We start from the raw sequence: 22742 nt of genomic DNA on the forward strand, positions 1-22742 counted from the left end.
AAAACTGCCTGTCTCTCTCAGCAGCAGCAACAACCCCCCCCCAGATTCTGTCTCATGTACCCTACATCCCGCTCATCTTATTTTGTTGATTTGTTTCTGCTCCCGTGCCCTGAAGACTGGCCCGTGACCTCTGACCTCTCGTCCACAGGTAACGCTCTACTGTTCTCCCTCTTGATTGGCTTGTGAAGTGTTTGACATGATGTTGTGTGTTGTATGTTTAAATGCTGGAGTGTTGATGTCCAGAATGCACAGAGTTGGATTCTTCTGCTCTGTTGTCATTCTTATTGTTTGGCAATAATTTAAATGATTCATCAATTTAGTTTAACACCTGCATATCTGTTATTACATCAGCTACTGTACATCTGCCTTTATATTTGCTTCCTTTCAGGAGGACAAAACATCACAATAACACTGTTGACAACAGTAAAGTTCAAAAGTACAATATGTAAGTGATAATGTACAGACAGCCGGTTGTTATGTCAGAATAATCCCTTCAGTGTGATCAGGACATGAAGCGGAGGGTCTTGTGTCTCACTGAAGGGGTTTATTTCATGATAACAGACGGCTGCTTGTACATTATCTCTCTTATTACACGACTACTGGCCACATGAGATAAAAATGGACATGAAATGTGAGGAAAAGGCGTTTAGTTTGAGAAGCGACACACAACAGACAAATTGCCTCACAAACAGGCAATATGGTTTATTCATTTGTAAATATAATGTCATGACATTTAAATTGTTTAAATTGTCAAAAAAACTGTCAAAATGATTTCCTGCATCCATGTTAGTGTGTGTTATTAGTTCTGAGAGGTTGTTATCTGGGAATAATACATGTGGCGACTGGCCAATCAAAATCAAGCATTCGAACCAACATCTTTACATTTTTCCCAATTCTAGACACAACAAAACTTAACAGCATCATGTTTCTCTTTTCAGCGGATGTGTGTATTTCTTTAGGGTGTTAGATTTTACTTTAATATATGATTTAATGTCTGATATTACTTTCTTTAGTTTTGTTCTGTAGATGTTCAGTTGTTCTGTCAGATCTTCAATGTTTAGCTTATATTTAACTATATATTAATAATGAACATGTAAACCAATTTTTGTCTTTCGTCCATTCAGTTGAAGCTTTTTCATCAAACTTTCTGAACAAAAAGTAGAGGTACTGCCTGTGTCCAAAAAAGCATAGGTCTGAACAATGTAGTTGCCCATTGCAGACTTAATATACCGTTGCTACCCCGGCCCCACATGTTTGGCCAGATACAAGCGTGCCCCCAGCAGCCCCGGCCTTCTCCAGCGTCGACTCCGGTTCTGGTGCCCCTGCAGGTGGCCCCCCGGAGGAAGACGTCGAGAGAAGGACCACCTAGAGAGATTGAACCATCGGGCCCGACCCAGCCTTGGTCACTGGATGGTCGGACTGGGGCGGTCCCTGCCGCGTCCCAACACCTTCTGGGCCCCTCCGGGGGCCTAGTGCCCGCCTTCTCACAAGGAGAGGTCTCTCTCTGGGTCCCACTTGCAGCCGCTCTCACCCTCTGAAAGATGGTGTTCGGCAACTCGACGTTGCGTCGTGGCGGCACGCAATGGCGAGTATAAAGCAGCCCTTAGCACTCTCGCTTCGACGGTGCGTCGAGCTGCGCCATCGCCTGGCAGGTGATTTAGTGGAGCTGTTCCCCCCGGGTGGGACCAGCACTGCTAGTCCAGTCATTGAACCAACCCCCGTGGGTTGATGAAGCAGATCGTAGCCCCCCCGTGAGGTCCCTGGGTGCTTGGTTAGCATTTCAAACCATCACGGTGGCTGGGAGTGTGGTCCGTCTCGGCATTCGATCCAGTTCGCCAGACCTCCGCCGGACTTGGGCATCCTCTTACCTCAGCAGAGGCAGGGATGTTCCCGTGCTCCAGGCCGGGGCTGCCACCCCTCTGGCGAAGGTGATCGAACCGTCCCCTCGGCCGAGATGTCCAGTGGCTTCTGATGTGTCCAATTTGATGTGTCGAGATGTCCAATTCCTTTTGGCATTCGAGCCGGACCTTTGGGTCTGGCTCCTGGTTTGACGAGGAGTTCCTGGATGATCTACCCCCCACAGTGGTGGAGACTATCACTCAGGCAAGGGCCATGCCCACAAGGCTGGATGCCTTTAAGTGGCGCCCCTTCTTGTCCTGACGCTCTTCTCGAGGAGAAGACCCGCGGAATTGCTCGCTCAGGAACGTGCTGTCCTATTGCAGGAGAGGCTGGGGAGTAGTCTCCCCTTCCACATTGAAGCGTGGGTACACGCTGTCGCGGTTATCACGTACCAGTTGCTGGTGAGCCTCTGGGGCGGCATGACCTGATTATTAGGTTCCTCTAGGGCGCAAGGGGCTAAGGCCTCGTCCGCGCCCCATACCCTCTTGGGGCCTTAAGGTGGACCTTTGGGTCCCCTTTTTTCGGGCCCTGCGGAGAGCCCCCTTCCTCGTTCTGCGAGGGGGGTTGGCTCTCCTGCTGGGGCTCGAGTCCATCCAGAGGGTGAGGCACCTGCAAGCATTCCGTGTCCACCGATTGCCAAAATTCAGGCCCGGTGACTCTCACGTGATCCTGAGACCCCGGCCGACTTACGTGCCAAAAGTTCCGCCGCCCCCCTTTGGGAACTAGGTGGTGAACTTGCAGGCGCTCCCACACCGGGAGAAAGACCCAACCTGTACGTGGGGTGTCCAGTAAGCGCATTGCGCCTCTACTCGAACCACACGGAGGGCTTCAAGGCCCTGAGCAGCTCTTGTCTGTTATGGAGGTCAGCAACGGGAGTGCTGTCTCCGAGGAAAGTTGTCGCGCTGGATCGCACACGACGTCACTACGGCGTGCCGATCCTAGCCCGTGCCCATTTGAGTGACAGTACATTCTGCTCGGGTTGTGGCCTCCTCGTGGGCATCGGCTCAGTGCGCTTCTCTGGCAGACATCTGTAGAGTTGCGGGTTGGGCTACTCTATACCTCGCAGAGGCTTGCAACCTCCCTGGGGAACCGGCAGCTCGAGTCTTGCCAACAGGTGAGACCAGCGGTCGTAGGGTGTACGCCTGCGCATAGCGCCATTCCCCTTCTTAGGTGGATCAGTGCGCCATGGGCTGCCTCCCTTCTTTCCCCAAGGGTGAAGAATAGGCAGTCCGTCCATCCATCAATAAGCACTCAGGGCGGCGGGCTCGGTGGAGCAGCCCTGCCGCCTATGGCCGGGTATCAAGCTGAGTTATTACATATAGCACTAACCGGACCTAGTGCCCCACACGTAGAAACCCCACACTAGGGTGGTTCCGTCTGAGATGTCGTCATGAGATGGTTCCCCGCGTGGCAACCCATGACCTCCCCCAGGTGGACATCCACCTTGCAGCATTCCGCACATACCTCCCATGAGTTCTCCCCTATTTGGTGAGACCATGTTGGTGTCTCCACTGTATTCCCCCCTATGGTGGGAAGTGGTCTCCGTAGCGCACGTCCACATTGAGGGAACAGCGCTTACCCAGTAGCCCTACGGTACCGGACGGCTTCTCGTTTAGAGAACAAGGCCTCCGTCTGTGGTGGTCGAGGGCAGGGGCTACTCCTCTATGCCAAAAGCTCTGGGAGCCCCTGCCTGCCCACTGGAAGGTTACAAATTTCGCGATAGCGCTCACGTGTGGCTCGCCCAGGCCGGTCAACGTCGCTTTGCTAGAGATTGTGACGCTGCTTAGTGCTGTGGTGTTTTCAATAGGAACCCCATCTGTCGGTTCGACACAACGTCGAGAGACCGACAGAAAGGGAACGTCTCGGTTACGTATGTAACCTCTGTTCCCTGATGGAGGGAACGAGACGTTGTGTCCCTCATGCCACAACATTAGCCGTCTGCTGCAGCGATCGTGAGATGCTCTCGGGCTCCTCAGCACAAAAGGTGAATGAATGAGCACACCGGCTCCCCTTTTATACCCGGATATCCGGGGGCGGAGCCCGGCATGCAAATTTCATTCGCAAATTTCATTGGCCTTTTCAAAGTAGTCAGAAGATGATAGGTTCTCAGGGGCGAACCCCATCTGTCGGTTCGACACAACGTCGAGAGACCGACAGAAAGGGAACAGAGGTTACATACGTAACCGAGACGTTCCTGCCTCAAGTGGAGGAGTCTAAGTATCTTGGGGTCTTGTTTACGAGTGAGGGAAGGATGGAACGGGAGATTGACAGATGGATCGGTGCAGCTTCTGCAGTAATGCGGTCGATGTACCGGTCTGTCGTGGTGAAGAAAGAGCTGAGCTGCAAGGCGAAGCTCTCAATTTACCGGTCAATCTACGTTCCTACTCTCACCTATGGCTATGAGCTTTGGGTCATGACCGAAAGGACAAGATCCTGGATACAGGCGGCCGAAATGAGCTTCCTCCGCAGGGTGGCTGGGCGATCCCTTAGAGATAGGGTGAGAAGCTCGGTCACCCGGGAGGAGCTCGGAGTCCTCCACATCGAGAGGGGTCAGTTGAGGTGGCTTGGGCATCTGTTCATGCCTACCGGACGCCTTCCCCGGAAGGTATTCCAGGCCCGTCCGACCGGGAGGAGACCCCGGGGAAGACCTAGGACACGCTGGTGGGTCTATGTCTCCCGGCTGGCCTGGGAACGCCTCGGTGTCCCCCCGGAAGAGCTAGAGGAAGTGTCCAGGGTGAGGGATGTCTGGGCATCTCTGCTTAGACTGCTGCCCCCGCGACCTGGCCCCGGATAAATGGAAGAAAAGGGATGGATGGATGGATGGATGTTGGGATGCTTTGTCAAATTTTGACTTTCTTTGTTTCTGTTAAATATCGAGTTTTGCCATAAACCCTTTTTCAGTAAGCTTTGTTTCTCGTTTTCGTACAGCTGGTTCAACATTTTTACTCTCTGGTTTCTGAGTTTGAGCCTCATAATGCTTGGTTTCAGAATCATGAAACTCATTTTAATCCGCCATTTTTTTATCTTTAAATACTCACTGCATATTTACATCATACACATCACCTCAGATATCGTAAACAATCATTTCAAATGATAAACAGTTTTGGTTTCACAAACACCCTTTTTTAACCACCAATGCATTGGATTTTGTTTGTTTGTTTGTTTTGTGTGCACACTGTTTGTATATGGCCATACTCATGTTCAAGTGAAAGCGCTTTTCATACCTGCAGTTCCGTAAACGCTGAAGGCTAGAAACTTTGGCGTTCGTGTGTGCTGTATCCTCTTTCTACTTGCGGGTTTTTAGTCTTTTGAAATCCGCAATCAATCAAAGCAATAATGCACCTTAAATCCATCAAACGAAACGGTCATGAATGAGCATCAACCAACTTCAGATCAGTTGACTTTTCCTGTAGTTAGATCCCCTTTGGCTGTCGATGTGAAAGCTCACCCAGGCTCCTTCGGTCAAACTTTTTGACTTATTGTAGGGACGCAGATGGTACTAGACGTCTGGTTTTGACGCGTGCTTTGCCTTGAATAAATAAAATCATTGTCCATACCATTGGAATAAAGTCGGATATGCCAATCCATTTATTGTCCTTTGGCATTGCATATACCAAAAATTTTATAAAGACAAGGTTTCAAACTTTACTTCGATTTCTTCTATTTAATGAACATAAATTCCATTTTAAATAAATACTGTTAACGGGCACGAGCACAGTCCAGCAGATTACGCTGCACACTCAACACGGCACGGTCAAAAAGTTTGTTTGACCTTCCACTGCGCCACCTGTAATTCATCAGCACTTGGCTTAAATATACTCATATGCCCTCTAGTGTTACAAACATACATTTTATTGACAATACATAAAATGGCTCAAACAACTTCCATTAAGACATTTCTCAAAATATCTTCTGGTTTTGGATTTCTTTAACACCATCGGCATATCGGTAGTAGCATGAATAAGGCAGATACCGATGGTTTATTCATTTACTGAAAATGAGATGTTGTTGATTAAATTAGAATGTATGAAACACGGAAGGCAGTCGGTAAGAACTGAGATCAGAATTAAGCACTCGACAAAGGTTTAGAAGATATCATCTTTACCGAAGAGCTTGGTGGATATACAGATGTGGTTTTTCTGGAACAAGTTAAACCAAGAACAAACTTAATCACATGGCTATAAAACGTTTTCACCTTAAACATATCTTAAACACTGAACAGTAACCCAATTACCATATAACAGTGCTAATTCAATATATGAGGTAATTATCCTCTAAATGTCCGCAAGGGGGCCCTACCAACATGCAAATGTGGTATAGCGGCAACTTTCCGGACTAAACATGGATTCCCGTGTAAACGATACAGAGCGTTGTTACATAACACACGTGTCCAATAATAATGCGGATAGGTAATACTAACAGTTTAAATATAAACATCTTACAGCAAACAGCATTTAGGAATGTACAGAATCGAGCATGTTATATCAACAGAGCTAGCCTTATCGGTTAACATGAACAGCACAAGAACAATAGTGCACTTTCTACATAGTAACGAGAGATAGGAACATCCATTACTTACTTCACATTCAAGCACACTGTAACCCAATAAAGTCTGGATTAGAGTACAGCCGTCGAACTTCGCGTCTCCTCACGTGCAAACTATCTATCGTCTATTTCTGCATCACCGGTTGACATTGCTGAAGCGAGGCATGCTCTGATTGGTCCATATCATCCGGGCATTGAAGACAGCCGGGCCTTTTGTACAGAGGCAATGAGTTGCATGTCTGAATAATCCAACGGTTTTCTCTGAGCAAAATAATCACATAGCAAATGCACAGACTTTATTTAAGTTTATTAAAGAAATGTTAAATGTTAAGTCAAATATGAGTTAGTGTTATTGAAATAAACATTGAATAGCAAAAAATCACGTTTGAATTTTTTTTGTAACTTGTAAATCTCTTAAAATGTTAAATGGATCCAATTCATGTTCAATTAAATTTATTTAATGCAGAAAAATTTCTAGTATTTTTTTGAAGTACATGATGACAGGATTTTTGAGGGCAGTAAAGTGTCTTCATTTTTATGTAGAAAGTCTGTAATATGATCCATTCATTGTTAGGGATGGATACCGAAACCCGTTACTTTATCGGTTCCGGGGTTAAATTATGAAAGACCGAAGTATCGATAAACTCTGACGTTAACGGTTCTGCTGTCGGTACTGGAGAACTTAAGAAAAACATTTCCTATTTATTATTGCTAAATAAACGTTACCTAGCATATTTTCACTGACAAACCATTTCTAATTTGCGATAATAATAAGACATTTACCTGCATTATCGTTATTCGCACACAACACGAGAGCGTGCAAGCACATAACACGAAAGCTTGCGCTTAATAGAGTGACGATGGCGGAGAGAATCAAACGGTTTAAAGTCTGGTTACATTTCACTCGAGTGGATGCGGACAGTGCTCGTTGCAACAAGTGCAACAAGATTTTTGCTTGTAAGAGCGGAAACACAAGTAATCTGGCAAAACATATTTCTAATGTGCATTATGTGCAGACAGAAAAATGCAAAGTTTTCGACTGCCTAGCTAATAGTTCATCATCCACGTCCTCAGGTACGTATGCTAGCTTAGCAGTCTTCCTAAATAACACAGACACAAACATTGGATAAGGTTTCTTTAAATTAGTATGTAATAATTTAATAAACACACATCACATAAAAAATTGCCTACATTTAAATCAACAGTAGCCTAAATAAATCTTAAACATTAAAAATACTTTCACAGTACTGCATTTAAAATGGATGAATAATAATAAATGATGCTTAAGAAATTATAAAGCAGAGCTTACCTAAAAATGAATTCGTAGTGATGAAATAAGATATGTTAGGTCAGTAAAGAATGTTTTAGTGAAAATAACTCCAGCTTTAGTTTTGTCTTTCATAAAAAAACACAACAAAAAGTACTCATAAGAGTACCATTAAAGTACCGGATCGATAAGTGATATAGATAAAAGTAGTAATACCGTTAAAACCTTAACGATACCCATCCCTGTTCATTGTAAGAGCAGCAGGTGTTCACATCACACGCTCAGTGAATCATCTCACACACACAACGAGCCGTGAGACGGTCACGAGATCTCTCAAACACCAACACTTCCCTGTGTTTTGGGTTTTAACACAGCTTGTATCTGTCTGACACTTTAGGAGGTGATCTGAAACATAAATATGTGTTGAACTAATGAGGCACACGGATGAGCATCAGAATGAACGGCCGTGCGTCCGGCTGTTTGTATTCCTGAGTAACGTGGAGGTGTTTTTGCACTCACTGGAGCGGACACTGGGTTTAATGGAGTGAGACCAGTGCCATTAGAAGAGCGTTTGAAGCCGAGCCGCCGGGTGTTGAGGTGCTAACTGAGCGCGCTGGCTCAAATGAGAGACGCCAACACAGAAGACCATGACATGAGAAATATCTTAATCTCTGATCGTGGGTTTGACTGATAGACATCAGTATACATCATGTTGTTTCCTGAGACACACAATATGAAATGTCCTGATTTCATTAAGAACCCTGTCTGAGAGAGATGCTCTAGAGCAGGTGTTTTCAAACTGGGGTCCTCAGAAATATCACACTTATTAATCGAACATGTTTCTTTATACTGTACGTACAGAAATTGTTGGATGTGTATATTCGGAAGAGGGTCCTTCACATAAAGATCATCATATTTGGGGGTCTTTGACATCATAAACTAAAGCATTCTGGGGTGGTTTTCTGATCTGAACATCATCAGATGACCTCAGACAGATTTAATCTCTGGCTAGATAGACAGACGGACAGAGAGAGTCAGTCTTATGTCATTCAGAAGAACATGTCTAAACACTTTAATCTGACAGATGTCATTGTGGGATTGTTTTATATAGACAGGTGTTTGTAAAGGTATGTCACAGTTCTGGTTTCCGGGGTGTTGCTACAGATGAGTTTCTGTCGGCTGTTTATTTAAGCATTTTTAGATTAGATTAGATTAATCTTTATTGTCATTACACATATACAAGTACAGTGTAACAAAATGTAGTTTAGGACTAACCAGAAGTGCAATTTGCAAGTGCAGGATATACAATGTGCATAAATTGCCATGATTCTGCCTTCACATGTCTTGATTTTCTTGTCTAGTGGCAGGATCATGACAGGGCCACATGTTGTGTGTGGAGAGAAACATATTATTGTCAGTCATGACATAATATGCGTTCTCTCCGATCTCGTCTCTAGCCCCACCCCTCTCGTTTCCTCGTTAGCTTCCCCTCAGTGTTTCGTTACCCACACCTGTCACTTGTTAATTATCCTCTGTTAGTTTCCCTATTTAATGCCCTCATGTCTATTGTCTTGTGCCTGGTCGTTACACTTGTACCTGTACCTGTACCTGGTTCCTAGCTCGTGTTTTTGTTCCTAGCCGTTGCTCAAAGTTACCTTGTCCGTATGTTTCGAGATCCCTTGTTTGATGTTTCAAGTTCCCTCTTTCTTTGTCCTGTTATCCTCTGTGTGACGTTGTGTCGTGAGTTTATTTTAGTTATTGTCTAGTTTGCCCCCTTGTGGGAAGTGTTTTGTTTTCAGTTTTATATTTAGTCTTGTTAGTGTTTTCCCCAGCGTGGGTGTTTTGTTTTTGTCTTGTATTTAGTCAAGTCTTTTGTTAACCCCTTCACCGCTGCCTGCGCTTGGGTTCTTCCTTCCTGTTTCGTGACGTAAATACAGAATGCATTATTAGAAAAATACTATACAGTGGGCATGGACTAAGAAAATACTTTACATTAGGAATGTGTATGAAACATTTACAGTAGATTTGTACTTTGAACAATATATACAGTTGGCTATGAGCAGATAATAATTTAGACTAAACATTAGTGCAAGTGAATAAATTATAGACAATAGCTATTAAAGTTGCAGTACAATAGATGAGTTAATGCAGTTATTGAAGTTACAGTGCAGTGGATGATTTATACAGCTATTGAGGTTACGGTGCAATAGATTAGTTAATGCGGTTATTAAAGTTACGGTGCAATATATGAGTTAATGCAGTTAATAAAGTTAGGGTTAGGTTTAGGGTTAGGTTAGGGTTTTTTCTGTTAAATATCGAGTTTGCCATTAAGGGGGCATAGTTCAATAATGAAACAGCTCTGGGAAAAAAGCTGTTTTCTAGTCTGCTGGTTCTTGTCCGGAGGCACCGGAAGGCAGGAGAGTAAACAGTCTATGAGCGGGGTGAGAGGAGTCCTTTAGAATGCTGCGAGCTCGACGCAGACAGCGTTTCTTCTGGATGTCCTCAATGGGAGAAAGTGTAGTCCCTGTGATGCGCTGGGCTGTTTTTACCACCCGCTGCAGTGCCTTTTGGTCAGCAACAGAACAGTTCCCGTACCAGACTGTGACACAGTTGGTCAGGATGCTCTCTATCGTGCAGCGATAGAAGTTCACCAGGATAGTTGAAGACAGTTGGTTCTTCTTCAGTGTCCTCAGAAAGAAGAGACGCTGGTGATCCTTCTTGACCAGGCATGAGGTGCCAGGACAGGTCCTGCGAAATATGGATCTCCAGGAACTTAATACTGGAAACACGTTCAATAGCCATCCCATTAATGTGGATGGGGTCGTGTGCACCTCCTTTCACCTTCCTGATGTCCATGATGATCTCTTTTGTCTTGGAGGTATTAAGGAGCAGGTTGTTGTCAGAGCACCATGTAGCCAGGTGCCGGACCTCCTCCCGGTATGCAGTCTCATCGTTTTGGCTGATGAGACCAATCACTGTTGTATTGTCTGCAAACTTGATGTTAGATCCGGTCACAGGCCTGCAGTCGAGTGTGAAAAGGGAGTAGAGAAAGGGGCTCAGTACACAACCCGGTGGTACACCAGTGTTGAGGGTGATGGATGTGTCCTGACCTAGCAAGCTGTGGTTTGTTCGTCAAGAAATCCATAATCCAGTTGCAAGTTTAGTTGTTAATGCCTAGGTTTCCAAGTTTGAAAATTAGCTTGGAAGGGATGACAGTATAGAATGCAGAGCTGAAGTGTACAAACAGCATGCATGCATAAGTGTCCATATAGTCCAGATGCGTGAGCACGGAGTGCAGCGCCATGGACACTGCATCATCTGTGCTATCTATACCTATTGCTACGGTAGGCAAATTGGTATCGGTCCAGTGTGGATGGTAGAGAGACCTTTTGGTGTGCCAGGACCAGCCACTCAAAGCACTTCATAACAATGGGTGTGAGTGCTACAGGGTTAGGTTAGGGTTAGGTTAGGTCGTTCAGGCAGTTCGGGCTGGAATGTTTCGGAACGGGCACAATTGGGGTGGATTTAAAACATGCTTCAACTGCTGCTTGGAAGAGGGAGAGGTTGAAGATATCCATGAAAACCCCAGTGAGCTGCTCCGCACATGCCCTGAGTACGCGACCAGGGATGCCGTCTGGGCCAGCAGCCTTGCGCACATTGATCCGGCTTAGTGCAGTGTAAACCTCTGTGGAGTTTAGTGTGATGATCAGGTGGTCAGTTGAGGGTGTGAGCTTTGTAGCGGTTTCCTTTATTGTTTCTCTCAAAGCGAGCATTAAAGTCATTAAGCTCGTTCAGGAAGACGGCATCTGTGGCTATGGGGGTGGAGTGGTTGGGTTTGTAGTCACTGATGGCCTGGATGCCCTGCCAAATGCGCCGAGGGTCAGAATTGGAAAAATGCTCATCTAGCTTCAACTTGTAGCAGTGCTTGACCTTTTTGATGCCACTCTTCAGATTTGCCCTGGAAGTACTATAGGCCTGAGCATCACCCGATCTGAAGGCAGTGTTGCATGCTTTAAACAGGACGTGCACTTCCTTGTTCATGCATGGCTTCTGATTTAGGTACGTGGTGATCTGCTTCTGAATTGTGACACTATCAATGGTGGTATTGATGTAGTCCAATACAGAGGAGGTGTAGCTGTCTAAGTCCGCGTGAGAGCCACTGGTGGCCTGAGAAAGGTGATCAGATTGACCCAGATGGGGGACGGGGGTCGCGGCGTAAGCTTCAGCCATGTTTGTATAGGCATGATCCAAAGTTTTTTTTCTTCTTGTGTGGCACTGTCTTTAAGTTAGAGTGATTAAAATCTTCCGCAACAATAAATGCAGCTTCCGGGTGAGCAGTCTGTTGTTTACTGATGGCTACATGAAGGTCTTTCATAGCAAGCTTGGCATCAGCATCCAGTGGAATGTAGGCTCCCGTTATAATGGTGGAAGTGAATTCCTGTGGCAGATAAAACGCTCTACATTTAACCATGAGAAACTCAAGGTTAGCCGAGCAGTGTCTCCCGCACCAAGTTTTGTTGACGTAAGTGCACACTCCACCTCCTCTTGTCTTACCGGATTCCTCTGCTGTTCTATCCGCCCGGTGTGTGTTCTAACTCGCTAACTCAATAGCGTTGTCCGGTATGCCGCTGTGTAGCCATGTTTCCGTGAAGATTATGACATTGCAGTTCAAAAGTCTTTTGCTGTTGATGTTGCATGGTCGAACCTCATCCATTTTGTTCACTAATGATCATACATTAGCGAGGAAAATGCTGGGTAAAGAGAGCCGGTGTGGTTTTAGCTTTGGTTTAGATCTTAGCCCTCCGCGTTTCCCCCTGCCTTTGTTTACGATCTTGACGCTGCCGGCGAGCACTTCCGCCCGGCCGTGTGGGGTGCGTAGCGCGTCACTCCCAGATAATAATTGGGGAAACGGGCGGGACGTGGGTGGAGCTGATGTGCCTGGTTCGTAAAACCACGTCACTCAACTGGCCATGCCCTTAATTATGCAGAATTTTATATAATTTAAACAGATGAGTGTAACACAAATCCATAAAAGGGAAAGAAGGAGGCGGCGCACAGCTGATTCCCACTCAAGCCAACGGCCCTGCCTCATGGCTCTCGTCCTGCCCTGCTCGCCACATACCACCATCACCCCTCGCAGGCCGGGGGATACTCCCGAGACTGTGCTCTACTCCCCCCCCCCCGGAGCCAGTCTCGCTGGCCGCAGCGCCTGAGGGTAGAGGCAGCAGAGAGAAAAGGAGCCGGAAGGACAAGGAGCGACGGACACGAGAGAGGGGTGATCCTCAGCACCGCAATCACCCTCATCAGCAAGGGCTCTCCGACAGCATGTCTCTCCTTCCTCTCAGGTTTCGGCACCAATGTAACACGTTCAATAAAAGGACGGAAGGAGGCGGGAAACGGTGAATGTAAATACTTTTAATTAAGTAAACAAACAAACCATAAAACACAACATAAAGTCCAGGCCTGGTCCTCTCTCACTGACGGTCCGGTCGCTCGTCCTCTTATGCTCCACAATCTCCTCTGTGATACGAGACTGGTGCACGTAAAGCTGGCGCTCGTTATCACTCACACACCCGCCTACATCACTACAATGAGTTTTAAAACAATTCACCTCCTCACAGTTGTCATGGAGGGAAAAATTGACTTTAAGCCCTATTGGGACAGGACTAGTGTACCGGGGGGCCGTTAGACAAATCTGTGTTTCTCAGATGTACTTTGCGATTTTAATGCAGTCTGTTTTTTCCACACACAATCTCTGTAAAAATTCCAGAGCGATTGACCTTCTGTTTTTCACCTGACTCAGTGGCTCAGAATGTCTCTAGTGGCCAGTCAATGAACTGCAGTTGAAATCACTTCCATGTTGGTTTCACGAGAGAGACCGGAAGGTTGCCGCTCGGTGGTCATACATCATTTCAGACAGTATGATAGCGTCTCATAGATCTCAAAATAATGTGTCTGTCTTCATTTACACAGGTAAAGTTAATCATGTTTTTACACATTTATCAAATATATTGCTCTTTTCTGTCTGTCTCTCTCTCATTACTATCATTGTTATTATTATCTATCCTGTCTGTCGATGTGATGTCTTCCGACATCTCTCAGCATCACTGTGGTTGGAGTTTTATGAGCTCGGGGTGTCTCTCTCTCTCTCTCTCTTTTACACGGTCGTCTGTAATATATCCAGCAGAGCGAGTGATTAGATCTCTATTTCATCACATTAATAATGGCCCTCAAGTGAGACGCTCACACAGTATCCGTACGGCTTTCCTCCGACTGTCACGCGCGGTGATATAAATCATTATGACATTAAACAGTGTGGAAAGAGTTCTACTAAACTGTATTTTTGTTTCTCAGAACAGAAATCTATTGTTCATGTTAAAAGAACGCTCACATTTTGAGAAATACAACCAACATGAGCCCCACAAATATTCTGAATCTACATTTGTCTTCCCTTTACACAGACTCTGTATAAAGATTTATTTCCAGATGTGTTTACAAACATGATTTTACAAACTGTGTTTATATCTGATGGGGTTTTGCCGAGGTTATGGTTTGACAGACAGGCCCAACCAATAATGACATTCTGACATGATGCCCACGTCACCAGCTTCCATTTTCTCAAGTGTAAATTGCTTTCTGATGTGAAATTGAAAAGCATTTTCTCACATTCTCGCAGAAAGCGAGGCATTTAATGAAATGAGCAGACGGCGAAGCTCCGGCGAATTACATAAAAACCCTGTGTTATCTGTGAGGAGAGAAGAGCAGATGGCGTGACATTGATCTGTGAGAGCACGCTCATATTTAACATCATTCTGACAACCAAAATATAAAACAGTCTGTAAACAAGCTGTCTGTCCTCGGAAACAAAACGGGGAAAAAACATCCCTGAGAAAGAGATGAGATTTCAGATATCAGAGCGGCGTCATGTGAGGATGGAGATGTGTTGAGTGGTCTTGTGTTAAGGGGATTATGGGAATTAAGCCTTGATGCTCTCGGCATCCAGTGGCTGGATTAAAGTCTGCAGACGGATCAGGAAAAGCTGGAAGGCTTGTGTTCCGTCACACTTTACAGGGCAGCAGGGTCAATATCACACACATACACACACGCGCCAAAAAAGAGAGAGATTTGATCAGCAAGACGGCTCACACAATACACAAAGAAAAAGATTCATCTGCATCCCCTCTGTGTTTATAAATGATGAGGAAGAATATGGAGACAGATCAGTCTCAAAAATAATACATTTACAAAACACAATTCATAAATTCACAGCACAATTCACATTCACCAATCAGATTTGTAAATTCAAAGCTAATCTGTGGCACCCCTCGCTGTCTGATCGCGAGGGTAACTTTAGGACCCACTGACTACAAACTGTATTTAAAATTACTCGAACGTTCATAATCAAACTCTTTTTTTGGTTGTTTTAACTTATTGGTTATTTATCGCATCATTCATACTCTGATTACGAACAAACACCAGTTTTAATATAAAAAAGCTAGCGTTGACTAACAACTCGATTACAAGGCAATCTACACACTTAATTAACTAAATCAACGTTCAAAATGACATCAGATATAAACGACTTTATTACTCGTTGAGTCTGGTTTTCATCCTCCATGCTGAATCTCCCTCCGCTGTGTGTGTGTGTGTGTTCGAAATCACCCTTACTGTAGGTGATAGCTGTTTTTAATGCCTGATCAAAAGTTTATTATTGCAAACTCACCACTTGGGACACTTCTACAATTACAATAAAAAATAATACATTACATAATTGTTGTTTTTAAATTAAATATCTGGACATTTAACAGTAACATTATAATAACAATTATTGCATTAGAGATTGATGTGAATGAAGAGGATATGTGCAACTTTGGATGTATTTTGTGCTTACAATATATCATAATGTGATTTAGTAAAAAATGTATTTCGGCGCTAAAGAGTCCCCATTAAACAGCATTTTTGTATTGCACAAATTGAACATATTATACACGAATGACAAACAACACAAACATAATAACAATAATAAAAAAATAACAAATAATAATCGGGACAGAATTAAACAAACAAATAAGATGTATAAATTAAAATCATAATATATATAGGGTAATAATTTTTATATAATATTTCCAAGAATTGTATAAGTCTTCATAGCTTTGGCATTTGTCCAATAACCGGTCATAACATAAATGACCCAATGAACAATGCACAGTACAAGCGCAGCGTTGAACTTCTTGAGTCTGTTCAGTAAGGAGCGTTTTGATTGGTGGATCAAAAGCTCAACGCGATTGGCTGAACAAGTCATCCTTAAAAAAAAGTAACTTTTTTGTTATCTCAGCGTGGCAGGACAGTCTCAAAAATACCACACACAAATTCAAAGTAATCCACACACGTGTGACGATTTGCAAATGCAGATTCACCAATCCATAAAAACATGTTACAACATTCACAAATGTTAATTGGAAAGTAATTCAAGAACATGATATACATATTTGTGAAAACATTCTGCATTAATTTCTGCGAGATATATTTGTGTAAGCATTTTGGGGCAAATTTTAAATGTTTTGTAAATGTATTATTTTTGAGACTGATCTGTCTCCATAGAAGAAAAAGTGTAAATAAAATACAAGCTGACAGAGAGAAACAGAGAAAAATGGAAATTTTTCAATCGATTTATATATTTTTTACATATAAATCACTTTACACACACCAAAATAAATAAATAAAATAACATAATAATTACATTAATTATCTTGCAAAAACGGTTTCTTCATCTACAACTGAACGCCGAGCATAATTACAACACCACTGAGTTTCAAAAGCTTTTATCGTATTCATCAGTTTGTAAAAATTAAAATCAATAAGAATTCTTGATTTTACCATATTTTTAAAAACGAATACAACATCTTGTCCAGACTTCTCTTCTATCTTATTTCTCCTAGTGATATAGACAGCATATTTTGCTTGTCCCAGAATAAAATTAATGACATGACATTTGAACTCTTGTTTTGAAAAACTAATATTAAAATAATAAAAAAACACTTAATAAATCAAAAAGAGGGTTTAGTGGATTACAATTCATGAAGCAATGAAAAATAGTCTCTCGTTCTAAACAAAAAGGACACTTGTCACTTACAGTGGGGTTTAAAATAGACACAAAGGCATTTACAGCAATGGCTCCATGTAAATTTTTCTTTTTTAATGGTGGTTTGTAAAGTACTCGCCAAACAGGTTTAGATTCAGAATTGATTTCAAATTTTTCTCTCCATACTGTATCTGTTTTAGTACTTAAATTTTGCTGATGAGTAACTTTCACAATGCATTTATACAAAAGTTTCCCTATATAAATCTATATAATCATTACTTCCAAAATTCAACAGGGAGCTAGTAAGACAAGACTCATCTATAACAGGGAAAATTTCAAGATCAGGAAAAATATATTTTCTATCAGGGCTTAAAGTCCCTGAACCAAACTCTTGTAAAAGTGTATTCTCTTCAACAGTTAAAATCATAGTAAATTTTTTAAGAAACCTTTTTACAAAACGTATTGATCGAACAACTTTTTCAGCTCTCAGTAAATTATAACCTGATTCATTTATGATGTTTTGTAGCTTAAAACGTTTTTATAACATAATAAACCTGTTAAACCTGGATAGTCTTTTGCTGAAATATCAAACCTAGCTCCAAATACAACTGGTTCTTCCAAAAACGAATGAAGAGAAGTTGCTGGTTCCATCCAACGATGTTTAAAGAAACCCCACACTTTGAACAAATTTTGGTAGAAAGAAGGAATTCCAGTAAAAGTCAAACTTCAAATCCCTTAAGAACAATTTTATATCAGCTTAGTAACATCCTCCTTTTCATTTACAAAACAATTACATCATCAGCATATGCGGAAATATGTAAAGAATTATTACAACCAGGAACAATCAAACCTTTTAAATGAGCTCGTAACTTTTTAAGTAAGGGCTCGATTGCCAGTGAGTACAGCATACCAGACATAGGACATCCCTGCCTGGCACCCCTCTCAACTTTAAACGGAGCACACAAACCACCATTAATCTTACCATTAACCACCATTAAACACTCTCAATTTTACAATACACAGCCTTAATCATTGATATAAAAGTATGGTTAAACCGAAAAGCCTCGAAAGCATTCCATAGAAACAAATGCTCAACTCTGTCGAAGGCTTTCTCTTGATCAAGAGTAATCAGTCCAGAGTTAATTCCAAAGAGTTTAGAAGAATCAACAACATTTATTAAAGCAATATTATCAAAAATATACCTTTTGGGAATACAGTAAGTATGATCACATTGTATAAATTTGCTTAAATTTTAATTAGCTAGCTAAAGTTTTGGACAAAATGTTGTACTCTAAACCTAAGAGTGAAACAGAGCGCCAATTGCCGATACACTTGAAGATACCCTTTTTTTGGTAACAGTGTGATGACTGCTCTTCTGCAGCTTAGAGGTAATTGTCCTCTTTTCGGACTGTCATTAAGAACCGTCAACAGATCTTCTCCTATGACGGGCCATAGAGTCTTATAAAACACAACAGGCAGCCCACAATTCCAGGAGATTTACCATTTTCCATGCTCATCATGGCAGTATAAAGCTCTTTCAGTGACAAAGTCTGTTGCAGCTCATTGTTTGACTCTTCCTCCACCTTTGGCAGTCCTTTGAGAGAATTTTCAACATCTGCGCCCCATTCCGGGCAGATTTATACAGGTCTCAAAAAAACTCTACAGCACAGCTACATATGTCAGCAGGCTCTGTCAGTTCTTGTCCTGTAGCTGAGCATAAAGTATGGATAATTTTACTTTTACCTTTTTTCATTTCCAAATTAAAAATAATTTTGAGGGAGCGTCCATTTGGGCCACAGTTTGGAACCGTGAACAGACTAAAGCTCCCTGTGCTTTAACCCCCAACAGGTCTAAAAAAAATGTTTTCATCAATATGCTTTCTATTATTTTTCCTTGATGCTAATGAATCCTGTAAAACAGTCATTTCCATTTCTAAAGTCTTCATTGACTGGGCTAGGTCTTGAGTAACATTAAGAGTGTACTTCTGACAAAAATCTCTAATAAGAACCTTTTTCGCAATTTAAATAATTGTACAAAATTTTAAAAGAGAGAGAGACAGAGAGAGAGACAGAGAGAGATAGAGAGACACAGAGAGAGAGAGAGAGAGAGAGAGAGAGAGAGAGAGAGAGAGAGAGAGAGAGAGAGAGATAGAGAGAGAGACAGAGACAGAGACAGAGACAGAGACAGAGACAGAGACAGAGACAGAGACAGAGACAGAGACAGAGACAGAGACAGAGACAGAGACAGAGACAGAGACAGAGACAGAGAGAGTCACTGGGCACAGTTAACGGCTCTAAGGGAGGAGATAGGTGAAATGAAGCAAGTAAAAGATACCTACTCCAAAGACCTCAACTCCACAAAGGACCCAGTACAACAGGTCACCATTCAAACTGACCACAGCCCTCAGAACCCAGAGGAACAACCCAGCCAAAACCTTCTTTGCCCACCAAGCTCCCTACCTAGCACACAACCAACTGAAGAATCAGACAACGCCCCAACACCCACAGGGGACACAACAAAACCAGACATTGTCCTTCTAATAGACTCAAATGGGAAGTTTATAGATGAAAAGAAGCTCTTCCCTAAACACAGGGTGTCCAAACTCTGGTGCCCAAATACTCACAGCGCCCTAAAGCTGCTAAATGAGGAAAAACTAGCTCACACTAACCCCTTTATCAGACCACAGTAAAATTACTCTTTACCTAAACAGATCTAAACCTAACACTGAGGCATCAAATCAAACTAAACTCCATAGCCTTAAACACGCATACAGATGGAAACAAAATAGTGAAGATTTACATTTACATTTATTCATTTGGCAGACGCTTTTATTTAGGTTGCAGGTTCAAATCTCAGTGCCAGCAGGTCATGACTGAAGTGCACTTGAGCAAGGCACCTTACCCCTGATTGCTCTGCAGTAATGTGTCACTGTAAAAAAAACCTACTTGTAAGTCGCTTTGGATAAAAGCGTCTGCCAAATGAATAAATGTAAATGTAAATGTACTTAATAAATTCCTAGATACGCCATTCCCACACAATAACGAAGGCGTAAACTTAGCAGTAGACAGAATTAACAAAATATTTACAATATCTGCAACACTAGCCAACCTAAAATTAACAAATACGAAAACAAAAAAGAGACCTGCCAATGAGAAATGGTTCGACAATGAGTGTAAAAACCTTAGAAAAGAAGTACGAATTCTGTCAAATCAGAAACACAGAGATGCAGATAATTTAAACACACGCCAACTCTACCATGAAAAACTTCTATAGAATATAAAGACACCCTAAGGACAAAAAAGAAACAAGATATACAAAATCAGCTAAGAGCAATTGAACAATCTCTAGAAACTAACCGCTTCTGGGAACATTGGAACGCACTTAATAAATCTCACCATGAAGAACTACCCATTCAGAACAGAGATGTGTGGATAAACCACTTCTCTAACCTCTTTAGTAATATAACCAACAACCACGAACAAACTACCCTTGAAAACAAACTAAGCACCCTAGAATCAACTATTAAAGATTACCAAAACCCTTTAGATTACCAAATTACACTAGAGGAACTATGCGATAATATATGCAAACTTAAATCCAGAAAAGCAAGCGGAATTGATGGCATTCTTAATGAGATGATTAAAAACACGGACCAAAAATTCAAACTTGCCATCCTCAAACTGTTAAACACTATCCTTAATACAGGAATATTCCCCAGCATCTGGAACTGAGGTCTTATTACCCCAATCCATAAGAGCGGAGACAAATTCGACCCAAATAACTACCGCGGAATATGCGTAAACAGCAACTTAGATAAACTCTTCTGTAACATCCTAAACAGCCGACTCACCAACTTTCTAAATGACAGAAACATTCTGAGAAAATGCCAAATCGATTTTCAACCAAAATACCGCACATCAGATCATATTTATACCCTTCATACTCTAATCGACCAAGAAATTAACCAAAATAAAGGAAAACTCTTCTCATGCTTTGTTGACTTTAAAAAAGCTTTTGACTCAATCTGGCATGAGGGGCTTTTCTTTCAGCTTATTCAATGCGGCATTGGAGGAAAAACCTACGACATCATCAAATCAATGTACACTGATAACAAATTTGCAGTTAAAATAGGCAACAAGCACACAGACTTCCTCTCCCAGAGTCGTGGAGTAAGACAGGGCTGTAGTCTGAGTCCTACTCTATTTAACATCTACATTAATGAATTAGCTCGGGCTTTAGAACAGTCACCAGCACCCGGTCCCATCCTACTAGACACTGAAGTGAAATGCCTTCTGTTTGCAGATGATCTGGTGCTGCTGTCACCCACAAAAGAGGGTCTACAGCAACATCTAGACATCCTGCACACTTTCTGTCAAACATGGGCGCTATCAGTGAACCTTAAAAAGACCAAAGTTATGATATTCCAGAAAAGGCATAGTCGACAAAACCAACATCACAACTTTAAACTCAACAACGTGCCTTTAGAGCAAACCCAAAACTACACATATCTCGGTATAAACATCAGTAACACCGGAAACTTAAACAAGGCAGTGAACGACCTGAGAGACAAGGCACGAAGAGCTTTTTACGCTATCAAAAGGAATATAAAAATCGACATCCCAGCTGGAATTTGGCTTAAAATAATCCAATCCGTTATAGAACCAATAGCACTTTATGGATGTGAGGTTTGGGGTCCCCTCACCAACCAAGAGTTCACCAAATGGGACAAACACCCAACTGAGACTCTGCAAACAGAAATGTGTAAAAACATTCTACGGGTACAACGCAAAACCCCAAACAACGCCTGCAGAGCAGAATTAGGACTATATCCTCTAATCATTAAAATACAAAAAAGAGCGATTAAATTCTATAACCACCTTAAGAACAGCGATACAGAATCACTCCATCACAAAGCCTTACGTCATCAGGAGCTGAACCCAGAGAAAAGTTGTCTCATCCAACTGATCTCAGAACTAACTCCAAAACCCCAAACGTGTCCAACTGAACCCCAAACTCCAGCCAGAATTAACCAAATGATAAAAACACAAAAAGAAAAATATCTCAAACACTGGACAGAAGCAACAGCTCAGCAAAGTAAACTTGAATGCTATCAGTCATTAAACAGAGAATATAAAGCGGCAGAATACCTCAAAAGCGTATCAGACCCTAAACTAAGAAAAGTGTTGACCATGTACAGACTCAGTGAACACAAGCTCACTGTTGAGACGGGCCGACACAGACAGACATGGACTCCAAGAGAAGAGCGACTGTGTCCACACTGCACACAGAGACAAGTGGAAACAGAGCTGCACTTCTTAACCTCGTGTCCAAACTATACGGACATCAGAGAAACATTCTTCCCCCAGTTCACAAACTTCCACAAAGACTTCAAGCAGTTTCAACAACAGGACAAGATCTCATACATACTGGGAGAAAAGCCCATCAGCTCAAACCTGACGGCGAGATACGTCAAGTCCTGTCACGACAGAAGAGCAACAACAAGCACAACACAACACAACACAACACAACACAACACAACACAGACACAACACACACAACACTGACACAACACACACAACACTGACACAACAACAGGACAAGATCTCATACATACTGGGAGAAAAGCCCATCAGCTCAAACCTGGCGGCCAGATACGTCAAGTCCTGTCACGACAGAAGAGCAACAACCAGCACAACACACACAACACACACAACACTGACACAACACAGACACAACACACACAACACTGACACAACACTGACACAACAACAGGACAAGATCTCATACATACTGGGAGAAAAGCCCATTAGCTCAAACCTGACGGTGAGATACGTCAAGTCATGTCACGACAGAAGAGCAACAACCAGCACAACACAACACAACACAGACACAACACACACAACACAGACACAACACACACAACACTGACACAACACAACACACACAACA

The 22742-nt window shown here is 42.7% G+C and overlaps 1 protein-coding gene across 1 annotated transcript in view; it reads left to right on the forward strand.

Annotated features, from left to right (window-relative positions):
- nrxn2b (neurexin 2b) overlaps window positions 1-22742 on the forward strand; it is a 252766-nt gene that overhangs the window by 87938 nt on the left and 142086 nt on the right. The gene's annotated exons all lie outside the window — the stretch shown is intronic.

The sequence above is a fragment of the Barbatula barbatula genome, assembly GCF_947034865.1.
Source record: "Barbatula barbatula genome assembly, chromosome: 1".
NCBI lineage: Eukaryota > Metazoa > Chordata > Actinopteri > Cypriniformes > Nemacheilidae > Barbatula > Barbatula barbatula.